The sequence below is a fragment of the Sinocyclocheilus grahami genome, unplaced genomic scaffold (genome assembly GCF_001515645.1).
Source record: "Sinocyclocheilus grahami isolate Dianchi unplaced genomic scaffold, SAMN03320097.WGS_v1.1 scaffold2870.1, whole genome shotgun sequence".
Classification (NCBI taxonomy): domain Eukaryota; kingdom Metazoa; phylum Chordata; class Actinopteri; order Cypriniformes; family Cyprinidae; genus Sinocyclocheilus; species Sinocyclocheilus grahami.
Window position 1 is genome coordinate 14,733 of NW_015508045.1, and position 14,817 is coordinate 29,549.

The 14,817-nt window shown below is 37.4% G+C and overlaps 1 pseudogene; it reads right to left on the reverse strand.

The window, feature by feature from the left end:
* Positions 1-3,976: 3,976 nt before the first annotated feature.
* On the reverse strand, positions 3,977-13,592 carry LOC107575756 (uncharacterized; annotated as a pseudogene).
* Between the last annotated feature and the right edge of the window lie 1,225 nt (positions 13,593-14,817).

The window sequence follows — 14,817 nt, forward strand, 5'->3', positions numbered from 1 at the left end:
AGCAAGTAGATTACAGAATATAAAGCAATAAAAAGAAGGACACAATTTCCTGATTATATGTTGAGTAATAATGCTTGAATATAAAAAAGAATAACAAATCAGAAAAAAAATATACAGCGTCTGTGGTACCCAGTGGCAAAAAGAAAAACGTGGTGGAGGGCACGAAAGATATTTCCTTTTGAAATACATTTGATGGAAATTCGTGCTGAGTGACACGAAAAAAGAGGGAAATTCGTGTCCATGAACACGAGTCAATAGATTAAATTTCGTGACTATATCACGAACTGCCGTGAGACTGGGTTGAATAAAATGCTTTCACTAGGTTTCCCCTTTATAACACCATTTTCAGGCTTGATCTCAGAATGAAGTGGTAAACTTTAACAAAATATGATTTCAAATGTTATAATAGTGGTTTTATTATGTCCAAATAAAAATCAAACCGCAAAACTCAGTGAGTAGAATGAGCCAATAAGTGGTCCTCTGCTGCCATCTTCTGGTAAAATATATATATACATTTTTTTTCTTAATTTGCCAGGGAAATACAACGTGAAGTATAACGTGACTTAAATGTACATCTCAAATGATAAAAAAATAAATGAGTAAAATAGATATAAATATAACTTTGACTATTTTACACCTCACGTGCGAAGCCCGCGAAAGAACCAGAGGTTATATAAGCTGCGGTCCATCAATTCACGCGCACAGCCAAGACTCCCTTTTGACTGAACGGACATCACTTGGGAGAGCTTTTCTGAGGTAAAGTATTTATTGTGTACTGTACATAAGTATACAATTTATGGACTGTCATTTAAATGTACCACATCTAAAGCCTACTGTTCACATAAACGATCTTTCCGTCTTTATTTTCTACGGCCCGCTCTTCAGCACCGTTAATTACCGTTAATGCCGTTAATGCCGTTAATCTGTATAACGTGATTTGCGACAATGGCGCGTTATCTCCCTATGCGATAATAATAATTCTGCTTTTTAATAACAAAGGCTTACAATAAAAGTAAAACATTTGGGCCTGTGTATACACCAGGGAAGAAGAAAAGTCATTTTCAAGTAAAATAATGAAAATATTTATTGTTTTTTTTTTCTTTCTTTTTCAGATTGCTGTAAGTGATTAATCTAGCAGTCATCCTGCATCTTGGATTTGCCATGCTCAACACACTGATCAATAATCATTTATTAAAAATGAGTACATTTTAATTTGTACAGATATATGCATTTTCTGACTCCTATTGAGTGCTGCTTTTTCTTTTTCTCCCCTTTGTTTTTTGTCAGTAGCTGCTTCGCCCCAAAGGCTCCACAGCACTGAGTGTCTTTGGCTTTGTAAGTATATATTTTCAGTTGACTGTCAAACACTTTCTCAATATTTGTATTTAGGTATTAAATATATGCCATGCAGCAGTTTTTATGTATTTATTTATTTTACAGTGTAGCATCATCCATTCTATTAATGTATTTTGTAGTTGGTTAGTGAAATTTAATTATTTAATTAAACAACATACTGTATGCGAGTAGTGTAATGTGCCTTCCTGCTATACAACTTTTAATCTTTTTGTGATTGCTTTTTCATATTTTTGTCAGATTTGTCAAGATCATCTGAAAAGAGTTCACCTGTGCCATGTAAGTAATTGAATGTTATATTTAGATGTGTGAATATATGGTTTCTTTTAGGATATTAAAATCAGACATAATATATTAAGATTAATTTTGTTGTGTTTGAGTCAGGGTGTTGTGAGTGGTCGAGTAGGGCTAAAATTAATATTAATTTTACTGACATTTTACATATTACATTTTGAATACTCTATTACTCAAATAGCTGTAAACTGTACTGTTTCACAGGCTATGATACTTGCCAAAGAGTGCTTTTTTTCTGCAAATACTGCAGGGTGCTGGATGGAGAAACTGAGAAGTTTACACAGATGGCTTGGAAGAAGAGAGCAGGCCCTACAACAAAGAAATTCTTAAGGTAGCCTATGCTTCAAATCTTGTTATCATTTACCATTGAGATTATTGAGGTCTGACTTACTATCTCTCTCTTTCATTAATTCTGTCCGTCTTTTAGGATAAACTTGAGGTCCCGAGTGTTCTTAGAGTTTTTATAGTGTTTTTATGCATATGTTGATCACTTTTTCAAAAATAAATTCAAATAAATTCTCATATTTCTTATTTTTATATGGTGTCATTCTTTCGGGGGGTGAGGGGGGAAGAGCATGTGTGTGTGAGTGTGTGTGTGTGTGTGTGTGTGTGTGGAAACAACATTGTTATAAAAACTGGAGGAAGTCTTTAATACATTTTTTGTAGTTTTTAGTGAAGCAATTAATTACATGAGCAGTTATACTAATCCAAGTAGCCTACTTAATTTAGCAAACAAGCTAATATTGCTTTGGTACATTTTGTTGTTGATATTAATTAAATAAATATAGGTCTGTATTTCATATACATTTCCGTTTGGAATCCAGAATCGGGCCAGTACCGGCTAATTGTATAATCTATTCACCGATGTACTTGCTACATTGTTAGAAGAATGGCATCTACGCTAATATTAGTCTGTTTCTCTCTTATTCCGAGGTCACCGTAGCCACCAGATCCAGGTGATGGTGGCGATGACATCACTGCACCTGTTCGAGCGGAACCGAAAGTGAAAGTAAAGCTGAACAGCAGCTCGACTCCTGGTGAGACCACATTTCCCGCACTTCTGTGTTTTAGATATTATAAATCATTACAAATATAGGCTGTATTGAGTTATGTTTTGAATGTGTTTGTTGTCATCTTCATGGGCTTGTTAGAGTCAAGTAAAGATGGGTGAAGTGTTGTATCCGATTCTTGAAGATGGCTAAGGACTCAGCTGCTCGGATTGAGTTGGGCAGGTCATTAAGGAGGGAACAGTTAATGAAAAAGTCAGTGGAAGTGATTTTGTGCCTCTTTGAGATGGCACAATAATGCGTCGTACGTTCACTTGCAGAACACAAGCTTCTAGAGCAGTGATGGGCAAACTTGGCCCTTCCAGGCCACTTTCCTGCAGAGATTTGATCCCACCCTGATATGACTCACCTGCCTGTAGATATTTATATTGGAAAACAAGACAAAAATACAGAGTAAGAAAATACTTTTTGCAGTGTATCTCTCTTCAAAATAAACCTCACTGAAGTGTAATATTGTTGAATATGTATAGGAGGCACTTCAACAGCTGCTCATCTCTTTCCAAAAGATGTTGAGATGCTTTTATGCTCTGTAAGCACTCTCTTGTCGTACAGACGTATTCATTGAGCAACTGAAAAAGCTCTGAGATTGTTTCAGTGATTGGAGCCGTTGTTCCAGCATGTCTGTGGAAATGGAATCGTCATGGCAACAGTCATGTTCATAAACCCTGACGAGGACAATACAAGTACCCTTATCATACCCATATAATGTGCATCTCCATCAGATCGTCCTCTATTTCTCTACCTTAGAATATATTGCTCAAAAGCACTGCTAAAATCAGATAAACACATCTCAAATCCAGAAGCTATGAATTCAGAAAGACAAAATCTTAAGGTCTGTTTCCGAGTAATGATTCAATATCCATTGTGCCCAAGAAAATAAAGCATGAAATAAAGTGATATCGTGATTATCATCGAAAATGATTCAAGATTTAGGAAAAGTCAAGAAAAGCAAAACATGGTTAAAGTTTCCAAAAGCATGTTGGATTTATTTATTATGCATTTATTTCAATTAATTACAGTAACAGTTTATGATCATACCCACAGATTAATACTGGCCAAGACCACTACACAGGATTCAATACAAAAATCAAGTTATCATTAAAAAAAATTGAAAAACAGACAGAAGTAACAGTAGGAGGAAAGTCCTGCAAACATCTGTAATACAGTTGTGACATATCCTAACTGCTTTAGTACCATGACATGAATACTGTAGCTGTAAAAACAAAAGTGGGTTTGACCCTCCTGCCTAACTAGCCAAACACTTCAGTCACATGTAGGAGGTAAGTGTGATGTCCTCAGTATAATGTCTCTCTTGTATTGCGTTTACAGTAAACAGAGATCAGACAGTGAAACACTTCTTGCTTGCAAATGATCTTTCTCTTCTTTAGGATGAAGAGGGGAGGATTAGCTAGTCAATGGTATAAATGCACTTGCTCTTTATTTTGGTTGTTTTGATGTCTATCTCCTCCTTGCCACCTTCGCTGTGGATTTTCTTGGCCCTTGTTGCTGCCCTCTACAGGAACAAAGTGGATATTGAAACAGCAAGTTGTCAAAGCTGCAGTATTTTTCCTGAAATCTTGTATTTTTCAACATTCATAAGGATTTATGTCAGTAGTTTTACATGCAAACTAGTTTTTTTTTTTTTTTTGGTATGCAATTAAAAAATAAAGTCAGCATGACGCAAATAATATAAAGTGTGGAGAAGGGGCAAGACAGTTTACAAAGAAGATTGATTTTGTCATTTTACAAAACACAGTTAATGCAACAGAAACCCTAACTGCTGATTATGATTGAAAGTGATGATAAAAATGAATGTGGTTTACAAACTGGTGGCTTGATTTTTCTTTGGGACTCTGATGGGCAGATTCCTCAAAGCTTTTTACCCCTGTTACCTTATTATTTCCCACTGGTTATTTCACCTGTTTGTTGATTCCAGAGAGAGTTTACTGGCATCACCAGATCTCAAATCGGGGGTCTGTCCTGAAGAGCTCTCTGGATTCAATTCTGTTGTTGAAGAGCCTACAGAGATACATAAACACTGTTATTAGCTACAACTCGCTGCCTGTATTCCTCATCTGTAAGTCGCTTAGCATCTGATAAATGAATACATGTAAATGAAACACACTCTTAACATGTTTAATGATTTTCACTCCGTCACATTGTGACACTCAGACACACACCTTACTGTCTTTATGTTACTGTTGTGAGTGACGATCCTGTGGATTTTCTCAGCCCCAGCGTCAGTGATGCTATTGCCACTAAAACTGAGATCAAAAAACAAACCAGGAATGTAAGAACTATTACATTATACTTGAGAAATGTACACTTTGAGTTTCTTCAGTCACTCACTCAATGTTTTGAGCTTTGTGGAGGTTTGGGAGCAGCAGATCCAGACTGTGATCGGTGAGACGGCACTGACTCAGATCCAGTTCTGTCAGTCCTTCAGAATATTCCAGAATCAGCTCCAGACCTCTACAGACCTGCGGATCCAGCTGAGTCTGACTGAGATCCAGCTCCTCACCCAGAGCTCCAGAGAGAGACTGAGCTTCCTCAGGCCTCACATGAGCCAGAAACTGAAGCAGCAGAGGTTTATCACAGCTGAAAGACAGAGCGCAAGAAATGAGTTATATATACTGAATGCTTTTATATTGGATCTGTGTGTGAATGTGATCTGTTGGTGTTTCTCACCAGAGCTGAACAGAATGTAACACTGGGAACAGCTGATTCACTCCAGCTGTATGAATCTCACAGTCCTGCAGAATCAGCCGAGTCTTTGTGTCGGAGTGAGCTCTCTGAATGACTCTGGACATCACACAAACAGCAGCCTGTCAACACCGGACACAGACGAACACTAGATCAGGACATCGGTTTGACATTATCGAGTATATCGCAAAATCCAAACAAAACACTCCTACAGAGAGTGCACGCATACATGACGTGAAGTCTATCAGTGTACAAACGGCTTGCGTGCGTGGCCCCTTTAAGACTTGTTGCCCTTGTAAGACTTGTCACCATTTTAAGATTGCGCAGCAAAGTTTGAGAGAAGAGATGCGAGCCGATCCAAATCCAGGTGTAATATGTGTGCTTGCATCCTGTAAAGTGAGTTGTTCTTGTTAAATTATGCTTAATATTGAGATTAAGTTGTAATCTTGCCAGCATTTGCAGCTATGGTAATTATTTTCAAATGATTGAGCATGTATAACCAGCGCCTGTTTACATGCACGTTATGTATATCTACCGTGAAATTCTATAATCGCTTTATTTCTACTGTTCTCATGTTCTACGTTGAGATAGTTCATCTGTCTATTGAGAATTGCAAGTATAAGTGTGTTAATGAAGATTGTGGTTAAATGGCCTATTCAGATGCTAATATGGTAATCCATTGAGCTGTAGCATTTCATTTATTTCCAGTAATATTGATAATGTCAAATTATTGGATTTGAAGTTTGTATTATTCACTTTATTGTATTTGTTCTCTTTGTACAGACCATACCTATTACATGCGCCATAGCACAGTAAAGTCATCAAAGAAAGAACTGTTGTTGACTGAGTTCCTGGGTTCTGACTGCTAATATGGCAATCCATTGAGCTGTAGCATTTCACTTATTTCCAGTAATATTGATAATGTCAAATTATTGGATTTTAAGTTTGTATTACTCACTTCATTGTATTTGTTATCTTTGGACAGACCACACCTATTACATGCTCCATAGCACAGTAAAGTCATCAAAGAAAGAACTGTTGTTGACTGAGTTCCTGGGTTCTGACCAGCCCACCAGGGCAAGTGATCCCTTCCACAGTCCTTTAAAGATAAACTCAAAATTTCCAAATCCTACAATCAGGTTAGATTAGTGCGCGTGCGCATTTAGAGTGTGTTCTTTCACGGCATGATTCAGTCTATTAAAATGCATCACAAAATTCAAGATATGCATGGGGCCTTTATATCATTTCATATAGTTAATCAATATCACAAGAAGAGTGCCATTTTTTCCTCCAAAAATCAGCATGATTACAAATGTGATATTAATTTTAAACAACCGTTCAATAAAAAAAATAAGTTAATATTAAGAGATTTACATTTTAGACACTATTTTGCTTGTTTTCGCCAACAAAAAAAATTCCAAACAGTCACAGCGCTGTTTTGCGTCTCTGAGCAACATGACGGTGTTTCGTTCCTGAATGAATCACTTGTTAAATGATTCGGTTCAATCGCAATTACTCACTTATTAACAGTGACTTGCTGACACCTGCTGGCAGTTTTAATTTCACATTTAAAGTTTCAAATATTTCAAATATCAGTATTATATCAGTAACGTTTTATGTTTACAATATTAAATCAGTGTGTAAATGCGTGTAAATGCCACTTCAGATGCAGCTTCTGTGTTTACTCTGCATTGCAAAGATGAATTTTGTTGATTGATACTTTCATTTGCTTGATAACAGCCCAAAGGTCTTATTATAATTGACTGATTAAATATAAGAATTTGACTCAAATGATAATGCACACTTTTAGAAAAAATGGCTTTAAGGTAAAAATGACCATAAAAGGTAAAAATCTATTTAAACTTACGGGAAAATATTAATTTCTGTCACTGCTGTGAACTGACCACCACACAGAATATGATAAATATAAAACATTTTAGGAGTCAGGTGTCCACGGTAGTCCTTAAGATATCAGCACAGTAACACTCAGTCAAATTATTATTGATAAAATCCCAGAAAATAGAGATATAATTTTTTGTCAATATCGCACACCCCTAGCTGTCAGCCGTTCGGTGCAACTCGCAGAGCTGAATGTAAAATTTAACACCGCATACACCATCCTAACCCTCGCCAAAGAAGAGCTTAACTTTAGGTTGTTTACAAAAGAAATCTGTCAGTGTTCTTTTCATTTTCTCTCTTCTTCAGCCCTTTCTTTTTCTCACAGTAGTTAGCAGAAAGCAGTGACTGAGAGATTGACAGCTAATATTAACCAATAAAAATCTGCATTAAAGTTAAGAATGTAAGGATAAAATCTGTTAATATATCATTTGTAGTTGTGATGCTCATACATTTTTGCTGGAGCTCCTAACTTTTTTAAGTTGGGAGCACCATTTCGAGCCCCGTCTTGTAATAGCTGATTCAAACCCAACCAAAGAGCACCTTCTGGGATTACTTCAGGTCCTTCCAGCAAGCAGCACTTCAAGATGTGTCTCTGTATTTCTTTATACTCGAGTCCAAGTTCAAACTTAAACTCTATGAACTGCTCCACTGTGAACGTGAGTACGTAAACGTTTTAAGTATAATTAATCATATTGATCAAAATTAAATGATAATGTAAGCATAATTAATTATACTGATCTACTCGTGCACACCATCATGATGTTAACAGTTAGCTGTTATTGTTAGCTACTTCTTTTAGCACATGTACTTTACTAGCATCCACTGGTTGAATCTACAAAGATGCCCCATAAATGCACCCATAATTTGTGCTCAAACATCCACAGATACGATGAGTATTCAGACCCACAGCCAGCTGTATCTCACCCTGCACAAAAACTGAGCTTAGATTTAGCCATCGACACAAAAATGAGATCAGATGTAGTGAATGGTCAGAATGCATCACTCTATAGCTTACACTGAAACAAAACACAGCCTCTAATCTAAAGACACTCATTAAGACCAGAAAACATGTTCCAGCTTATGCAGAAATCATATTTCACAATAACTGTAAGTAGCCAGAGATTTTCTCACCTCAGCTGTGAGATGTGTTGCAGACACTGAAGGACACTCTTCACTTCACTCTCTTCCTCTGAACATCTTCTCAGCTCTACTGGTTTCTTCTCTGTCTGGAGCTTCAGCACTTCCAGGAGGACGGAGCTCTTTCTCTCTGAGAGATCTATGATCCATTCATCAGGTGACTGGAAAACTGACTGTAATGCTGGAAGATAACTCCTGCCTGTTTGAGTCTCGTAGATCTTCACATGAGAGCACAGATCCAGCATAAAATCACTCTGTTCACCAGCATCATAATCTTCATTCTCTTTATCAAAAGGGAAGGTTTTGTAGCTGCACACAGATGACAGCAGAGTCGAGAATCTTGTTCCTGCATCTTTGTCAGTTTCTACTGCAGCAACACAGAGATTCAGCAGGACTCTTAATGCAGACATCCGTTCTTCTTTATTATAAATGCCCCAGAACCTGATAATATACAATCAAGAACCAAACACTTCATTAATTTGAGTGAATTTTCATAAATATAATACTGTACATAATTCAACAAAAATGGATCTAATTTGATCATGTTTTAGCTGAAATGCAGTGCTATATGGGATGTAATTTGTGCAAAGTCTGCAGGTAATCAGGAGGAGAGGATGGGGATTTTCTTGGAGGTACCCAGTAGAGATGTGTTTGATAAGACGATGTATCTCTACAGGTATTTGACGATACGGGTATCGAGCTGTTTCTGTGTTGATATCGCAGCACGCAGCAGTGGACCGCACTTAATGTGAAGACAAGAACAGCATTTAAAACGGAGTGGAAAAGTGCAAGGTTCCTAAAAAATATGAATAGAGTATAATATATAGGCTACAACTAGGTTCAATCTGGCTGCAGAGGAACACAACTGAGTTGCCTGATATAAAGAGACGTAATCCCCGAAACAGAGCTTCACACTTGGTCAATACAGAATTATCTGATAAATGTGTTACTAATTTTTGTCAATTTAGAAACCATGTGCACACACGCTCTCTCTCTCTCTGCTGAGGATAAAAGCACTGGGTTTCTGAAAACACTGGGAAGCTTGTGGTTTAGTGATATCCACTTATATTCTATTCTCAGAAAAGAGGAATTCATCAAGTGTTCATTTACGAGAGATAGAAAGAAAGAGAAATACAGCACAGTGAGCACTTTCACCCTCAGCCAGCTGTATCTCACCCTGCACAAAAACTGAGCTTAGATTTAGCCGTTGACACAAAAATGAGATCAGATGTAGTGAATGGTCAGAATGCATCACTCTATAGCTAACACTGAAACAAAACAGAGCCCTAATCTAAAGACACTCATTAAGACCAGAAAACATGTTAAATCATATTTCACAATAACTGTAAGTAGCCAGAGATTTTCTCACCCCAGCTGTGAGATGTGTTGCAGACATTGAAGGACACTCTTCACTTCACTCTCTTCCTCTGAACATCTTCTCAGCTTTACTGATTTCTTCTCTGTCTGGAGCTTCAGCACTTCCAGGAGGACGGAGCTCTTTCTCTCTGAGAGATCTATGAACCAGACATCAGGTGACTGGAAAACTGACTGTAATGCTGGAAGATAACTCCTGCCTGTTTGAGTCTCGTAGTGCTTCACATGAGAGCACAGATCCAGCAAAAGAAGGTGATTTGCTTCAGTGGATCTTTACAAGTGTTTAACCTGCAACAAAGAAATCAAACATAAGAGCATGTACTGATTGACTTGATTTATTTTTTTTAGGATTATGCCCACCAGACAATGCTAAGATATGTCTAGGGGTTATGGATGCTAATTGCAGCTGTCCATTTAACAGGGTAACTCACAGATATAAGTCTTAAAATGCAGATTTTTCAAAGTTACTCAAAGATGCCCCTTCTCAACAATGATATTGTGGTCAAACAAACAAAATGCATTTGAATAGTTACAAAAAACATCAAATCACTCAAAAGTCAGAACATTATTTTTTTACATATATTGTTGCCATAATGTGTTTCTATTCTTTGTGTCTTGCTTCAGCAAGAATTTCCATTAGGTTTAGAACAAATAACTTTGCAAAATGCCAACTTATTTCTACATACAGCATATTAGTTACTAAGCTAAATGCAACAGAGACTCACAAAGCACCCTCTGTAACTATAACTCACTGATCTGCCTACATTCACACAAGATGAGAGAGACAGACTGACCACTGAACACACACGGGAGTACATAGAGGCTTGTTTGAGATGAGCAAAATGTGCAGAACCAATTACAGCCAGATGTATGCATGCATGCAATTTCATCTGGATGTCCAAGAAGCCACAAAGCCGAGAAGAATTCCTGCATTGTGTTGTGGAGAAATGCACAGTATGTCGTTGCAGATGTTGGCGAGTCTGTAGTTGTGATCATTTTCAGAAAAGCATGACAAATGTCCGTCTCATCACTGCTGAAACCTGGAAGGTTCAGGCACTTCTGCATAGTTGCATTGAAAGCATTTTCCATCAAGGGATGAATCTGATCTTTCTTCTCTTTCAGGTACTTGTCTATTTGCTTATTTTGTTTATTCCCATGTTTCTTCACAGCAAGACGGAAAATGTGGATGTACATTTCAGTGACTGTGTGTGGACGATTGCATACAGTGTCATTTTTAAACTTAATCAAGTCTACAATCATGAATGCATACAATGGCACGTGACTAAGACTGAACAGCTCTTGATTCTTCAAAACAACTTCTAGAAGAACAGTATTATGACCCAACATCTTCTGATAGTAAGTGTTGATAGACTCTTCACTGAATCCTTGGACATACACTGTCCGTGTCGGCCAGTCAGAGAAAAGTGGATCCTCTTCCTCCTCTGATCTGCATGTGATCACAATCTTGGCATCAGGCAGGAGCTCGTGCGTCATTATCTTTGATAAGATTACATTTTTTCCCAAACCCATCACACAATCAAACACAATGACAACATTCTCAGAGTTTTCCTCAATTTCTTGAAATACTTCTTTTCTGTCTTTTTCCATTGGTTTTATATACACATCAAACAAAAGAGCTTCCAAGCTGGCAGTGCTAGAACTGTGGGCCAAAACACTTTCATCAAAGTAAAACATGTAGTCTATCTGTCTGTCATCCTTCTCTGCCCCAAAGTCGCAGCATTTCCTGGACAACGGTAGTCTTTCCTACTCCAGGTTTGCCAATGATGAGGATGCTTTTGACCTGCCATCTCAGGAGGTCCTCAGGTGACCGTGCTTGTTCCTCGTTAGGAATGTAATCTCTCAGCTTCTTGGGCTGTAGCTTTTTGCATTTTTTTTTTTCAATTGTATTTTGCATTGACGAGTTTTTACCGCAGAGTCGGTCTCTAAAACCAGAGGTATAAAACCTAAGTTTCCTTGTACCTTGTCATCCAGATGTTTACAGAAACATTTCCTTTGGTTCTTCAAGATACTTCTTGCTTTCGTCTTGAGCTGTGTCTGGTAGTTTTTACAGGGCTTTGTACCTAAAATAGCAACAAATGCATAAAAAAATATTGAAATAGTTTAAATGTGTTAATTTTAGGGATGCACCAATACCACTTTTTCCAGTACTCGCCCGATACGATACTTTTATTTTTGGTACTTGCCGATACCGAGTACCGATACCGATATTTTTATTGCATTTGTACTTTTTTTAAATATTAGGTACAGAAACCAAAAGGGTATGTATAATGTTAGTTGGTTAACTTCATCCAAAATAATTTTTGGGTATGATTTGTTACAGCTTATTTTATTTTGCTATCCTCACTTACATTAATGAATTATAGTGTCCTGCACCCACTAGTAAAAAAATATAAAAAATTATATCTGGTCTCTGAATCGTGTTTGGTTTCACTGTATATCCTTCGGTTATTTCCATTAAATGTATTTTACAAGTTTTTGTTACTTTTACTGTTCATTTTTTTTGCTCTGTGGTACATCATCTTTAATTTAATAGCATTAGAGCTGCTCCATTGCAGCGGCTCAGTACTGTAATCACGTGCTTTGCTGTAATAATGCAGGGAACCACTCGTTATAAATCTCCTAACTGTGATATTTTCAGAAATAGAAGTCACGTTTTTTCATCTGAAACGTGCTGCGATTTATTTTCCAAAGCCACTCATATAATGCAGAAACACTCAAGCAAGCAAAACACGCGCAAGGCGTGCAGGTATTTCTACTGATGCAGAAAAGTACAGTCTAGCGCATTTCACACAGGCTGCTAGTTTCACTTTCGCCAGAAAGTCGTGTATGCTTAAGGTTGAAAATAAATGATGTTTATAGTGAATGGTTTTATTTTTACGATTTAGTTTTAATCCAAATGATGCGTGTGCTAAGTGGGTGGACATCAAAGATCACACAACAGAATTGCGCGCGCACTCTCTCTCTCTCCCTACCGTTAAGTAACTTGTGCATTGTTTTACTTACTTGTTTTTGACATATCCGACCGAACTACAAGCTTTCCAGTGATGTCTGTGAGAAAGATATATTCACTCGACAAGCTCGCGCATCTGCGCCACCGTGCGCTCAATCCACTCAGCGTGATGTTTATCAGCTCACGCACACCAGCTATACAGGCGTTAATACTGAATGTTTAACATTATATTCATTGCATACATATACTTCGTAGTAGACATCCTTAACTCCATTCTGCTGTCTGTTGTTCTGTTGTCGGTGTTTCTTTGTCTGAATATGGCACTTATCACATGCTGTGTGGTATCGGCGTTTGGTATCGGGGCATTTTAACGAATACGAGTATGAGTACAGGAGACCAGTATCCTAGTTAATTTCACCAAAATGATCTTTTATTTCTCTACTCACCAATTGAATAGCTGGCCTCTGCGTCTTCTTCTTTGAAGGGAAAATAGCTGATCCAGGGGTGTAAACCAGGATCTAATGTCGTCTTCTTAGTGACATCCAGAATCTTGAGTAATTCATAACTGGCCTCATCACCTTTGTTAATAACCCAATCCAATATACTTCTGGCTTTCTCAAACTCGGAGCTCTCGGCTTTGAGAGCATCAACCTCATAGACACTGAAAACCTTCTTCTGATGAAGACTCTCAATGATCAGAGGAAGGTTTTTCATGCCAGTCACCAGGTCTTTCCTGGTGTTTCTGAGGTACTCTTTAGCAGATCGCTGTGCAGACGCCATGCTGCAGGAATTTCAAACCTGAAGGAAAAGACATACGTTTAAGCACATTCACATCATGCATTTAAATTATATTTATTATTTCACACTTTAATATTTTACACTATTTTCAGATGTGAACAAAAGAGTCACTAGCCTAAATCCATCATACAGAGGTAGGTACACAAAATAAACATTATGAATATAAATAAAGCTGCATAGTCTGCCCTGGTGGTGGTGGTGGTGTTGGGTATGGAATAGAAACCATCAAAGAGTTTGTAATGGTTTTACTGGTTATAATGGGAATCATCTTGGTTTTAATAGAAACTGTAATGGTCACTGTAGGTCTCTACTGGTAATCGTTAACCTCTTATTGGTGGCTTGTTAAAAATTATGGAGGACCAAACCTATATTAATTTCTTAAAAACCTATTTTTAAGAAATTAAAAATAAATAAATAAATATATAACAGGAAAACAAATAAATAAATGATAAAAATAAATATAGTTCATTTGAAATAAAACATAATCCTGAATGTAGCACCCTCTTCCCTCTCAGGGTGGCTTACCTGAGCACTTAGGATTCGAACTGGGATAGTCTCTCGACTAAATAAACTTAGGAACCTCTCCTAAACCACTGATTCGAAAGTTACGAGGTTAACTATAAAATGCCCTCATATGTCAATTTGAGTCAACACAGTAGGGGGTTCCGTTGAAACATTTACTCATAGATAGTTTCCCTTAACCCGTAATGACTTTACTGAAACCACTTAAAAGTAACACTATGACAGTATTTATTTAACAAAATAAAATTAAAAGAGATGGGGGGGAAAAAAAGACCAATGAAAATGTACAAATGTCGCAGCAATTAAATTGGTCTCCCCAAACAACCTATTAGAGGCTCTAGCCAGACCGCCCCTTTGTACCGCACCTCTTAACAGTGTGTTCCAAACGCACACTTATTGCAATTTAAACGTGATCACAAGTTCAATGGAAATACAATAACAAACTGTTCCTTAGATATTGCAATTGCAATGCAACAAGTAACTAGCTTAACTCACGTGGGCCCACTCACACTCACACACACACTCAGGTTTGTTTTTGTGAAAAGTGGGGACATCCCATAGGCGTAATGGTTTTTATACTGTACAGACCGTATATTCTATTGCCCTACACCAACCCTACCCCTAAACCTACCCCTCACAGGAGACTTTGTGCTATCTCAGATTTTCAATACACTCCATTCTGTGTGATTTATAAGCGTT